The sequence below is a fragment of the Chanodichthys erythropterus genome, chromosome 11 (genome assembly GCF_024489055.1).
Source record: "Chanodichthys erythropterus isolate Z2021 chromosome 11, ASM2448905v1, whole genome shotgun sequence".
NCBI classification, from domain to species: Eukaryota; Metazoa; Chordata; class Actinopteri; order Cypriniformes; family Xenocyprididae; genus Chanodichthys; species Chanodichthys erythropterus.
Genome location: NC_090231.1, coordinates 21,652,627 through 21,666,909, shown reverse-complemented (window position 1 = coordinate 21,666,909; position 14,283 = coordinate 21,652,627). Strand labels below are relative to the sequence as shown.

The 14,283-nt window shown below is 39.7% G+C and overlaps 1 protein-coding gene across 3 annotated transcripts in view; it reads left to right on the top strand.

Moving 5' to 3' along the window:
* Nucleotides 1-14,283, top strand: part of znf536 (zinc finger protein 536) — a 174,957-nt gene that overhangs the window by 27,905 nt on the left and 132,769 nt on the right. The window lies entirely within an intron of this gene.

Below are 14,283 nucleotides of genomic sequence, written 5' to 3'. Positions count from 1 at the left end.
TGACACAAATCCAGATTCATTATGACGAACAAAAAACTTTGAGGAAAAGAAAGCGAAGAGCGACGGAGACAAAGAGAGAGAATTGCTCGAGCTTTGAAATGCTGCCAGTATCAAACTGTACTTTTCAGACACAGTTGATTGGGAGAGAAGCCGATAGAGCGCTGCAGTCTGGCCCCTTTAATAATTCATTTAGTTAGGCTATGATCTATCATTTTGTACCTTTTGACATGCGATATTGAAATTTAATATTGCATCAATACAAATGATGTATTGCCAGTCGGCGCGGGGGATGTGGATGGGAAAGCGATCTTTGGATGTCTTTTGCTTTCACTCCTTCTCTTTTCAAAGCTAAATTGTGCTTGAACACAAAGGCAGATGTTCAGTAAAGAAAGCCTCTCTTCCACAACTTTGATGTGTATGTTTAAAAAAATGACATCTTTGAAGACTCGCAGTCTTCGGTGGGGGTGCGTGAGTATTTTGTGTGTGTGGTGAAAGTGAAGATGATGGCACCATTGCTCAGAGGAAGAGAGCAGACTCTGGCTATGTTATAGAAGAGAATATCTTAATTTCACCATTTAACAGTGTGACTGTAACATTATATTTGCCTATTGTTAAGAGAGCCTGATGTACACTACTGTTCAAAAGTTTGTGGTTGTTAAGATTTTTTAAAAGAAGCATCTAATGCTCATCACAGCTGCATTTGAAAGACACACACACACACACACACACACACACACACACACACACACACACACACACACACACACACACACACACACACACACACACACACACACACACACACACACACACAATGAAATCAATAATATTGTGGAATATTATTACAATTTAATATAACTGTAATAATATTCCATTGCAATATATACTTAATACTGTGATGACAAAGCTGAATTTTCAGCATCATTACTCCAGTCTTTAGTGTCGTATCATCCTTCAGAAAGTTTTCTAATATGCTGATTTGCTGCTCAATAAATATGTATTATTTTCATCAGTTGAAGACAGTTGTGCTGCTTAATATTTTTGTGGAAACAGGGATACATTGTCTTTTTTTTTTCAAAATTCAGAGTTTAAAAGAACAGCATTTATTTGATATATAATTGTCTTTTGTCACTTTTGATCAATTTGATGTGCCCTTTACTGAATGAAGGTATTAATTTCTTTTCAAAGACAAAGTTACTGACCCCAATCTTTTGATCGGTGAAGATGCCATGATGATGAGTATTTTGGGCCAAAGCCCCATTCGTTTTTCAGTTAAAGCTGTCTTTATGAGCTGTGACTTTTGACACTTGCTCCTTAGGCACTGTGAGCTAGTGCTAATGATATCCGATGAGTCTTTCCCATGCTTCACCCTGCCACTGTCATTAACACATGGCTTTCCTCCAGTTTATTCTCACACAATGGCAATGAGAGCCGGATGTCAATTAGACTTTCTTGGGGTAAACACTGCAGGTGAAGTCATACAAGTGAGATGACATACAAGCAGAGGTACTAATAAGATTTTTACCATAATGTTTAAGATTAAGATTAAAATATGTTCTGTTGAAGACTCTGGAGAGGATATAGTGTTAGATTGTGTGCTGATTGATTTGTGTTGAGGAATGATGTATGGAGAGGTTAAGAGCTGGTTTAAGGACTCTGTGTGTCTGTATAGATTCATCTGCAGGAATATCATACCTGTAGTAGTATTCATGTTGGTTTCATACAATTTTGAAAAACATTTATAATATTATCAAAAGTTTTGATTCATGAAGTGTAACTATCAAGTAAAAAAAAAAAAAAATCTTCCTTTAATACACTTGTGTGGACATTATTATTATTTTCAGGGTAAAATTTTATCATCATTATTATAATTTTTATCATGTATTTGTACATCACGAAAATACGAAAATCAGTTTTTCTTGGGGATATTTATATTCACCTGATGTCAATGTCTAATATTATGTTTTAATATCAATATATATATATATATATATATATATATATATATATATATATATATATATATATATATATATATATATATATATATATATATATATATAATAACATATATATAATAACATTTTATATGCTACCTGCATGTCTGTCTTGATGTGGCACTTTTTTTATTTAATACTTTTTCTTAATACTTTTGTTTCAAATAATACAAATATTTATATACACGTTTATAGCATTATTTATACTTTTTTTTTCTTTTTTACATGGTCCACCTAGAAATAATAATTTGTTACATTAATATGAAATTGTTTTATCATTTTACTTCAGAAGTTGAAACCATATTAGACATATTAAAAACTTATAGAGGAAGTATATTCAAGTCATTGTCTGTTTGATTGAGAGTTTTAGATATATTTGAATAACTTAATGCAGTGGTTCCCAGCACTGCACATTTTGGATGTCTCTCTCATCTATCACATCTGATTCAACTCATCAGCTCATTAGAAGAGACTGCAAGACCTGAAGTAGGTGTGTCAGATAAGGGCGACATACAAAACGTGCAGTGCTAGGGGTCCTCCAGGACAGGTTTGGGAACCACTGACTTAATAGATCTTTCCCAAAAAAACAAAAAAAAAGTGTCACATCAATGACATGGGTATTACAACACTTTTTATGAGGACACTTCATGTGTCCTCGTAAACCAATGGCTTAAAAAAACATACTAAACTATGTGTCTTTGAAATTCAAAAAAATGTTTTCTGTGTTTTCTGTGATGTGTAGGTTTAGGGGAAGGGGTAGTGTAAAGGGATAGAATATACAGTTTGTACAGTATAAAAACCATTACGTCTCTGGAGAGTCCCTGTAAACCACATATACAAGTGTGTGTGTGTGTGTGTGTGTGTTCATTCTCATGTGAGCATGTTCTCTGTCATTGTGTTGATGGACTTTTGCGACACTTCATATTAGAAATCTGAGGCAGCAAATAAAGATTGATTCAGATGAAAACAAAAAAATGCATATGATATCTCAACATATATTATGATTTACTAGTACGTGACATGTTTGGGCACATATGCATACACATAATCGACTGTCCCCACGTATTCACGGGGGGCTGGCGTGTTATTAAAGCCATATGACATAATTGCATTTGATGTGGAATAAGCTGGGATTCGGTGTCTCTCCCATGTGAGGATGGCAGGAGTGATGGACGAGCACATTAGCAGCAGGGACAACATTAGATTTGCTCAAAATTATTGATCTTTTGTTTGCCAGCCAAGTCGGCAATAAATAACCGAATAACAGAGACGCGACTCATTATCGTCTTGCCAACTGACAGACCTCTATCAAAACTACTCTCGTGGCTCCTGCCCCCTCTCCCGCTCTCATCCACCCGCTCGCTTTCTCTCAGAGTCACGCTGATATTAATCTGCTTTTAATTCCTATACTTTTACAGCTCATGCTTTAACTTTAGGCCTCACTGTCACTATCTGATTCCCTTAAAATTTTAATCCAGACATGATAACCTGTATTATTCCATATTTTACACAGCCGTATTTGGAGGCTCTCTGTTTTATTTCCACCTTCTTAGTGGAAAAAATCCTTTTATCACACAATGGGTAATTTATATCCATTACCAACGTTTTCAATCCTTTTCAGGGCTGCTGTCAGTGCCTTTGGCACCCTCATGATTAATGTGATCTAATAATAGTGTGCCATTATATTTCCTTTAGTAAAACATGTACCAACATCCTATTCAGCCCCAACCAAATTCATTGCCTCTTAGAATGGTTCTCGCCCTGCTTGAGCTGAAAGACAAGATTGCTATTTTTGCACAGGGGATGATTGTGGAGAGATTCAGGATACCATGGGCTCGTGTTTAGCATCATTTGAGGCAAGAGATGATGTGATTGTGTGTGCGTGTGTGATGGGAGTGATGTACCATCCCAGCGAGTTTGTGTTCTCCAGGTTATGTGTCTCAGTGCTATACTTGTAGAAAGGCATGGGTCTGTTCTGAAAAAATCATTCTTATGGTCTCTCTCATTCTCTCTATCCATCATTATATTCATTAACACATCAATATTTTAGTTATATTTAATGGAGTGCTGGCATGAGTTATATATAGTCTGTGCTGTATGTTTGTGGCTGTAATGGTAACATGTGTATGTGTGTGTCTGTCATGGTTTTGTTTATTATCCGTGTGGTTGGTGGTGAGGACCGGCTTGTGGAGGGTCCCACCGCTGTGTGAAATTGACATCAGATGGTCATGATGGCTAGAACAATATCACATCCAGTCTTCATTTAGCAAGGGGCAGCCGACCCCTAAGAAGGACTACACTGTGACCCCCGCACACCCTGCACCATCCACAGCTGTCAACACTTCTCTTTTAGCAGTACCATCTCCCTCTCTACTACTTATATCCAGCTTTCTTTTGCAAAGTTAAACATCTACATCTGTTGTCAAGCTCTGCAAAATTGATTGTAGCATCATTTTTGCTTTTTAAGAGACAAGGAATTAAAATGTACCAATTTGTTTTTTAAAAAATCATCTTTTCATTAAAATGTATTAACTTTCTCCATTTTATTTTAATTAAATGTTATTTATTTATTTATCTACTTATTTTTTTTGCTGTTGTAACCAATGCCTAATTGTGGACAAATAATATTAACATTAACCAATAACATTTATTTTAACCAATAAAATCACTCCTAATATTTCTCCAAACCAATCAAATTCTGTTCAGTGAAATCAAGTCCAGCCTTCTCCTTATATTATTTATTATTATACATTGTGTTTCACGCAGAAATACATTATATTAAAGAAAACAAATGCATTATATTACGAGTAAAAATGTTTCAAAGTAAATCCTACACCATTTTTGCAGTGTAAGTTATGCATTGTCGTGAAGGAAAAGAGATATTTAAAAAACAGCAAACCACTGTAAAATCAAATAGTATTAACTAAATATGAGTACTTAGAGAGCTGAGGTCATTTAAGATGAATAAGAGCTGTGATTCCTTAGGGTTCAGCTACATTGACTAAAAACAAATGACAGATAAAGAAAGATATGTGTGAGGAATCTGTTTTCCTTTGTGAAACATTCCTTATGTTTTCCTTTCATTCTTTTCATTTTCTTAAGTGTAATGGATTATGGAAGGGTGGGAGATAATAAGAAAAGAAGAACATTTGTTTTGGCCGGGCCAATGCTCAATAACTTTTCTTCAGTTCAAATAATCGGTATGATTTATTATTTTGTCTGATTTAAATTACGAAGAACAGAACAGAGAGAGTGAGAGATTTCATGACTGTGTACTTTTCAGCCGGGTCAACCGTGTGTGTGTGTGTGGTGGGGGGCTGGTGGTGGTTAAACAGGTGAGTCATGTCCTCCTCCTCCCCCCCGTCCTATTTAACCGGGGAAACCCTTCAGGCAGGTGGGGGGGAGGGGTGGGCAGACGGGGGGGACAGCAGAAGAGATTGCTTGCTGTGAGCTCAGCATTTTCTAGGGCCCAGACCACAGCTAAGCAGACAGGAGAGAGAGAGTAAAGAGAGAGAGAGGAAAGAGAGAGAGATGTTCCCGCTGAATAAGCCTCTGTCTGAGCCGTGACTATGCGCACGCCTGGTGGCACCACCGCCTGTCTGTAATTCCCATGATGCAAGCCGTATGGGGTGATGATGATGACCATAATGATGAAGATGATTATGATGACTACCCACTTTGTGGCTTTATATCATCTGTCCCCATACATGTGGATGTGCACAGAAGCTAATTCCCCTTTAATCTCCTAAATGTTACGCCATAGTGGAGACGCTTATAGCAACAGCTCTTCAAATAACACGTTACGGGACAGGCCAGCCATGGCGTACTTAGCGAGAAAAAAACTACCATGCTCTAAGAAACAAGGGCAAAAATCATACCTTTAGGAGTACAACAGCTTGTCATTGGGGCATTAAGGGAGAACGTAGTACCTTATTTACCCTTAAAATGCTCATTGTAGGGCCTTAAGGATATAATACTACTCTAGGATACTAATATGCAGCATTTAGGGTAGATAAAGGACAAAATTGTCCTTTTAAGGGTACTGCCCCAGTGACAAGCTGTTGTACCCCTAAAGGTATGGACGGCACTCCGAAATATAGGGCAACAGCGCTTAGGGTGATTTGAGTTTGAGTCCCGGCTCGTGGTCCTTTCCTGTTCTTTTCCTCCCCTACCACTTCCGGTCTCTCTCTTCTGTTCTCTCAAAATAAAGGCAAAGAAGACCAAAAACATATATAAAAAGGGTACTGTTATTGCAACTATTTCTGACAGTACAACCAAAAAATGTGGCCTGAAAAAAGTGAGTTTTGAAGCAGGTACCTAGGAAGCTTAGTGCGGGAGGACGTGAGAGGGGGGCTCTCTGCCAGGTTCCCGGGTTAGCTCACCTAAAAGCTATTTCTAACAGAGCCGGTGGAAAGGCATGTGAAGGCGAGTGGCAATATGCTGTGAATATGTGACGCTCATCTGTTGATGGCACATTTAAAAAAAAAATAATAATAAATTAAATAAATAAATGTAAAAAAGGCTGCTGCCATGTTGATTTATATCTATTTATATTAATGTCAAGATGGCCTGCGAGCTTGACACCTAAATGCAGTGGTGCAGAGCCATTTTCTCTATGTTCTTTCACACTCTCTCTCTCTTTTCGCCTCTTGCCAAAGTCAGAAGGATGACGTGAAATGAATATGTGTCATAATTCTGAGCAGAGTGGGAAGATAAGCAGCGTATGTCTATGTGTGTGTGAGCGAGAGAGCAAAAAGTCCTGTGGTTATGAACTCGAGCATTATGGTACTGTAAAGGTTTGAATAATTGAGAGAGCACATTATTTTGAAATGCCATTGTCTGCTGTTGAGTCAGTGGCTCAGAAATAGAGAGTATCGGAAGCACCGGGAAATGTGAAGGGGTGAAGTCGGGCCGTCAGCACCTTTGACACCAGAGGTGGGATTTTGTCATAGAGGTGGTGTTGATGCAGACACAACTCCCATCTTGTATGTACGTTTCGTGGCCTTGTATGACCAGAACCATGATGAAGACGTGAAACACAAAACTGCCATATTTTATTCATACTTCAAAAGTGTCCTGGTCTCCATGAGTGCTAGCCACAGATCAATCTCAGGGATTGCACAAGGCAGCCAGTGGGTAGAGAGGGAGGCGTTATCGATTTATCAGTGGAATATAGCATGTGTTTGCTTTAAATGGCCAAGCTAAACCCAGCTGTCACCGACTTGACATGCTGACATTTACACACAAACAGATACACACGTATACAGGAGAGATGGATGGAGACACACACACACACACGCACACAGATGTTTTCATATGGCTAAATACTTGCTATAAATAAGCCTTATATATACACATCCTCTGTGCAGATAGGTTTACCTTGACACACACATACAGCTTTAAAAAAGCTATCACATTGCTGTATTGTGAGTGGATGGCAGATTCTCACTTATGGAAGGTATTTTTCAATTTTCAACCACACTGAGTGTTTTTCATGGAGCCACACACACACACACACACATACACACACATAAACACACACACACCTGGCATGCCGACAGCAGAGGGCTGGGTGGAGAGGAGCTTGCAGCGTGAGATGCAGCATTGCGGGCCATAAAAAGGATAGTTTAACAATTGATCGGCAGAGCAGTGGTTGAAATGGCAGCTGTAAATCAATTTTATCTCTCAGCCTCTAAAGAGTGTTTTCTAATGAGGTTAATGTCACATAATGACCAAATTCCGCAATTTAAGAGATGCCCTCAAGGTGTGCATGCAAGATAGATGTCACCCAGACCAGAGTTAACGCAAGACGACCCCACACGCAACAGAGTGTACACCTCTGATGAACACTGTGTTTTATGTATGAAAAAAGGAGAGTGGAATGATAGAGGATGAAGTCAGAGAAGAGATTGAGACCATGGTTGGAACATCAGAATCTGAAAGAACAGAATGACCCAGCAGCAATATGCTCAGAATCAGGAAGATGGTGTCTGAAATGTTGATTAAATGAACAAAAAATAGAATATTTTGAAGAAAGTTGGAAACCAGACAGTTGATGGTAGCCATTGACTCTATAGAAGCCAATGGCTACCAGCAACTGTCTGGTTACCAACATTCTTCAGAAAATCTTCTTACATACAAACTTATACAGGTTTGGAATAACCTGAGGGTGATGACAAAATTTTAATTGTTGGGTGAACTAGCCCTTTAAAGGGTTAGTTCACCCAAAAATGAAAATTCTGTTATTAACTCCTCAAACTCATGTCGTTCCACACCCTTAAGACCTTTGTTCATCTTTGAAACACAAATTAAGATATTTTTGTTAAAATCCGACGGCTTAGTTAGGCTTCCATTGACAGCAAGATAATTAACACTTTCAGATGCCCAGAAAGCTACTTAAGACATATTTAAAACAGTGCATGTGACTACAGTGGTTCAACCTTAATGTTATGAAGTGACGAGAATACTTTTTGAAGCTTTACGAATCTTTTGTTTCAAATCAGTGGTTCGGAGCGCTTATGAAACTGCCAAAGTCACGTGATTTCAGTAAACAAGGCTTCGTTACGTCTTAAGTGTTCGGAAATTTCAGTGGTTCACCACTGGGGGACATGACTTTGGCAGTTTGATACACGCTCCGAACCACTGATTTGAAACAAAAGATTTGTAAAGCTTCGAAGCTTCATGAAGCAGTGTTTTGAAATTGCCTATCACTAGATATTGTTGATTGAAGTCTTTATTTTGTTTTTTGGTGCACAAAAAGTATTCTTGTTACTTCATAACATTAAGGTTGAACCACTGTAGTCACATGAACTGTTTTAAATATGTCTTTAGTAGCTTTCTGGGTATCTGAAAGTGTTAATTATCTTGCTACCAATGGAAGACTAACTGAGCCATTGGATTTTATCATAAATATCTTAATTTGTGTTCGAAGATGAACAAAGGTTTTACGGGTGTGGAATGACATGAGGGTGAGTAATTACTGAGTAATTACTGAGTTTTCATTTTTGGGTGAGCTAACCCTTTAATATTTGTCTGAAGCATATTTATACTAGTGGTGCATCCATATCATCCTTAATAGTGAATATGCTTGATTTTTTTTTTTTTTTTTTTTTTTGTATTTTTTCTTTTTTAGATTTAAATTTTTAAATAGAAACATGAATTATTATCAAATTAATAGAAACATGTATTTCCATATGTGTATTGTATGCTCACAGACATTTATACACTCCAGTCTTTGCTTCACAGGTGTAAAGAGGGTTTGCCGTGCTCAGCTGTTTGTACCCACATAAGAAAAAGATTAATTTAAGCTCTGCACACAAGAAGAAATATTAAGAAAACAGTCAGGTCCTAAGGCTAGCATCTATCATAAGAGCCCTAAAGCTATTACTATGATCTAATCAGATTTAATATGATATCCTATCAAAGCTCTGTCCAAAAAAGCCCTGCCCCAATTCTAAAACACATCAACTGAACTGATGACATGGGCTAAATTGTTTCTCTTTCTTTTCAACTATGGAATATGCATAAAAAGTAAATACATTCTGTATTATTAAATGTAAAGAAGGCATTGAAAATTTAATTGAGTATTTTGTAGCAAGGAACACCTACACTTTGTATTACCAACTACTTGTGTAGGTGCTTTCAAATCAGAGCTCTTTGAATTACAAGTAAACCTTTGCTTCCACATACTCCTATGTATATACCCTTCAGATATGTTCCTTAGCCCTTTTTCATCTTTCCCACTCCTGCTCTCTCTCTCCATTCTGTGCTTTAATGAATTGAGTGGTAGATGAGACGATTTTTTGGGGATTAGGCTGTCGTGACTGTGCGGTGCAGGCACTGACCTATAAAGAAGGCCTTTAAGGAGGCTCATTAATCCACCTGTCCAGGAATACTATATTTATATGTGTCCCTCAGATCTGGGCTGAGGTGCTCAAATACGATGTGGAATTACCACTGCTGGCACCCAATTCATTTCCAGCGTGATTAGTGACACAGCCACACGGAGGGCGCTGTGGGTGGCATACGGCACAGACGCTGGGGTCTTTATATGGGTAGGCCGGCATAATACGAGCGTGTATGTGTGCCACTGTCATCTTGAGATGCTTTTTTGAGAATATCAAGTAAAACCTCTGTGGTTTGATACAGTACACTTCCTTTGCACTTTTGAGCAATCACACACACACTTGGTTGGGCATTGGATATGTAGTCTTTTACTCTCTGCGATTCTCTTCCCACAGCCTTTAATCAAGGCTTGCTCTCACCCTCTGTCCACCTTTAAATATCCGTCAATGACCCCCATAAAAGCAGCATATACCCTATTTTGATCAGTTCACATTTTGAAGCACCACTTGCACTAGATGAGGGTCTTTCTCTCACTCCCTCTCTCTCTCTCTCACTCCATTTTTCATCCTCTCTTTGATTGATATGTGAAATAAGTCCCTTTCCTGCTCTCTAAAGGCAGTCGGTGTAGAAGGCCTGAAAGGTGCCCATTGTCAATGCGAGAGCACTTTGTCAGGAAACAATTCTGTTCCCAAGGCCCTGAGGACATGTTAAAAAAGATACAGCCCCCATTGTGTACTATAGGAACTTTAATTTTGCTTGTGAGGTCATTTTAATCCTGATGAATTTTTATAGTCGCTGTGGTGCTGAATGGGGAGCAGTGCTAATGCTTGATTAAAAAAAAGAGAGTGAGAGAGAGAGAGGAAAAAAATCTACCACCCACAGACCACCTAAACTTAAGGCATTAAAAAAGGCCAGACAGAAAAGAATTGGAGAAGCTTTTGTTGAGGGACACATTGGGGTGTATTTAAGTTTACAAAGGACTTCTCCTCAATGGAGACTGGTTTCTACATGGAAGCTTAAAATCAGTGGGGGCTTAAAGATAGCAGTAGTGTGAAGAAACAGCGGTCATCGACAAAGCGCTCGGAGAGCAAATCTGAAAAGGAGAAGGAGAAATAATTTGATGCTTTTCCCTCTCCTCTTCACCTCCATCCTCTCTATATTTATGAGGGCTTTACAGAAATGTGAGGCTGCGCTGTTATACCACACCGTAAAAATACGGAAAGGGGAAGACAAGCAGGAAACACAGGAGTGTCTGTAATTGAATTAACAGAGCGAATGTGTGCGTAAACGCGCCATGGAGGAAATCTCACGGCATTTTTTACCTTGTTTTGTCTGCTTTTTTGTACGCATTTAGCATCAAAGTTCCTCAGGCCACTGCAAAAGGGGAATTGTTGTTGTTCCCGGCCCTCCCTTCTCCTCCTCCTTCACCGGTAACTTTTTGGTTTACTTAAAGATTTAGCCTAATCCCTATTTGAACGCTAAGACTTGATCTGGTGTTTGCATCGCACTTTTATTTCCTTCCAGTGTTTTTTTGTCGGTCTGATTCTCTTTGCCTTTTTTGCGCAGACCTTTGAATGTGCCTGAGAATATTGTTGAAGGCAACGCGGTCAGACAAATGCGAATGGACGTACCTACAACAGCCAAAAGTGTGGCAGCTGTAGACAAGAGTTCAATTAAACTGCTCCTGACATGCAGTAATTGATCCATAGTAGTTTTTGGTTTGTTTTTCCTTTAGTCTTATCACCCTCTTTCTGCCTCAAAGTTTTTTTATGTACTGTTGTTTAATGAAAACAAAATCCTGTTTTCAGAATAAGGACTGGCTGTCTGACTCATGCTCGGCTATTTATATAATCTCCAGTCTTTCCAAATGGGAACATGTTATGCCTTGTGCTAAACGCATCATTTGCATCACTCAGTGCTGTATTTGGAGATGTTTGACTCTTAGTCTTTGAACTCGAGTCCGATATAGCCTGCTCCACACAGCCTGTGTGTTATTCCTCTCCCCGCCCCCGTCGCCCCCTCAAAGTTTCACCGAAAACACTTTCAAAAGCGTTGTACGTGAAACCTTAAAGAACATAAGCGAGTATGACATTGTCATTGTTTGGAAGAACCTAAAAGGGGAGTCATCTGTTGCGACGATTCCCTCTGACTGAAAGTTTGCAACCCAGTGACTTCTCGTTCATCTAATTGGGAGGTAAAACTTTCTTTTCCCTGACTCTGCTCTTTGCACCCGCCTCACCGTGAGGGCTTTCAAGAGCGCGCCGAGCATTAATATGGACACCTGCTTTGTTCCTGGCAGCATGCTCTCCGCTGTATGTTCATTTCCCCTCTTTCATCATCTTTCAGTGGTCTGTCTGCAAAGGGCCTACCTGATCTTACAGCAGGGCTGAGGTTTCACTCTGCCACCATTACATGCGTCTGTGTTTACGTTGGAGGTATACAAAGTCTAATCGAGATGAGATGACAAAAAAATCAATGAAGCGTGCACCTGTGCTGTCCCAGCAACTATTTACCATCTACAAAAGATTGTCACAAAACAAGAGATCAAATGCACAATCAAACTCCAATTCTTCATTTAATTAAATCTGGCCGAGGTTAAGCAGGAGACAGAGAGCTGGGAGGTGGAGAGAGAAGTAGTAAGAGAGCAGGAGAGAGAGAAAGAGAATACAGAGAAGGGCACAATATGTTCTGTTACATTATACTTTCTTAGCTGGGAGAGAGGCAAAAGGGCAGTGAAAAGGAATACTTGCTATTTAATTACTGTCAGCTGAATGAGCTGTGCTCTGTGCTGTTCTCCTCAGCCCCTCCCTGATGTAAAAATTCTTATTCACTTAGTATGTAGGTCACATTACAGTGGTGTCTGGTTATTGGACATGGGCTTAGATAACTGTTTGTTGAGTATTAAATGCTTTTGCTGCCTCAGCACCCTTTCTAACTGGTATTTTTCACACAGCTGTGCTACTGAAAAGAGGCAACGCTGCTGTAAAAATCACGCCGCTGTCCCAACACCCCTCTGCGAACACCGAGCCACCCATTGGGGTCTTTAAAGAGGCGCCGTCTGCATAAAGTATTTATCTTTGTGTTTATAAGAGAAGAGAGAGGTTTATGTTTAAAAGCGTCTGATAAAAGAGTGTCGCAGCATAGCAGATGGGAAAGAAATATGCACAAAAAAAGAGGTAAATCGCAAAACGAGTCACACACAAAAATCTGTGGTAAACCCGATGACTCCCGGGTCCCAAGGTGTTATTCAAGCAGACGAATCGCTGCTTTCTTTCTGCTAATCTGTGTTTGCTTTGTGTGACCTTGCTTGCAGCTAATGTGTGTCGTTCTCACAACGCCTAATGGGCGGACAGGCCACCACATTGCCACAACGTTGCTGCGATGTTGCGCTTCTCAGCTTGTCTTTTCCGTTTCTTTTTTCCTCCATTTTTCTTTCTTTCTTTTTGTCACTTTCTCTCTCTCCCTCCCTCTAGTCTGGGAAGAGAAGAGCCCAGATGGTGATTGATTTTTCGAGTGCTGACATCTCTGCTTGAGAAGCCTTGTGCTCCTCTTCCTTTGTGCAGAGCAAGTCAGGCACACTAACATCATGATGCGATCAGCGGTTCCATACCGCCGCCACTGACTAGAGCCATTGATTGACAGATCATGCACTCCACACACCGCCACACACAACAGAACTAAGCAAGTACTTAAAAAAGCCAGAAGACAGAGACTGTTAAGAAGCGGAATAGAAAGTCACTTGGGAGATGTCTGAGACCTTAAAGCAGAGCTGTGTGGTAAATCTCAAGACACAACCAACAGGACGACATTGATCTGGAGAGAAACCATGCTGCTCCTCCATAGCGGCGATGGATAGACATTTGCCACTGTGCAAATTTGCTACGGGTCCATTGAGTCGACTCCAAAGCTCAAATGATGTCATTGGCTAACTAGCCATTCTCAGGCCATTGCCTCTGTTTGCGTGACTAAATACATACAATTAAGGGCTCGGCACTTCTCAATCTCTATGAACTCATTGTTAGCCTGGGTTCAAGTGCACTGATAATGGGGGCCGGGGGAAAACAGGCGTATCATCGTGGTACCACACACACACACACAGGGCTGGTGGGTAAAAGAAATGTCTCATTATCTGACGCATTCCCGTTCGCCCAACAACTCTCTCGCTTTCTCTGATTTGTTCTTTTGTTTCCTTAGGCACTCCATTTTCATGGAGGTATGACGTTGCGTTAATACATGCCTCTCTCTCTTTCTCTATCTCTCTCTCTCTTTCGCCGTCTTTCTCTCTCCACTCTGCTGCTAATTCTCCAGTTAAATGCATCATTAGTCATTTAGGGTGGTGTGAAAGTGGCTGGACAGTGGACAAGAAGACCCAAATTTGCAACTTGATGAGGAAAAATAAAAGGCTGATAGATCTATGATAATGAAAGTAATCAGCCCTGAA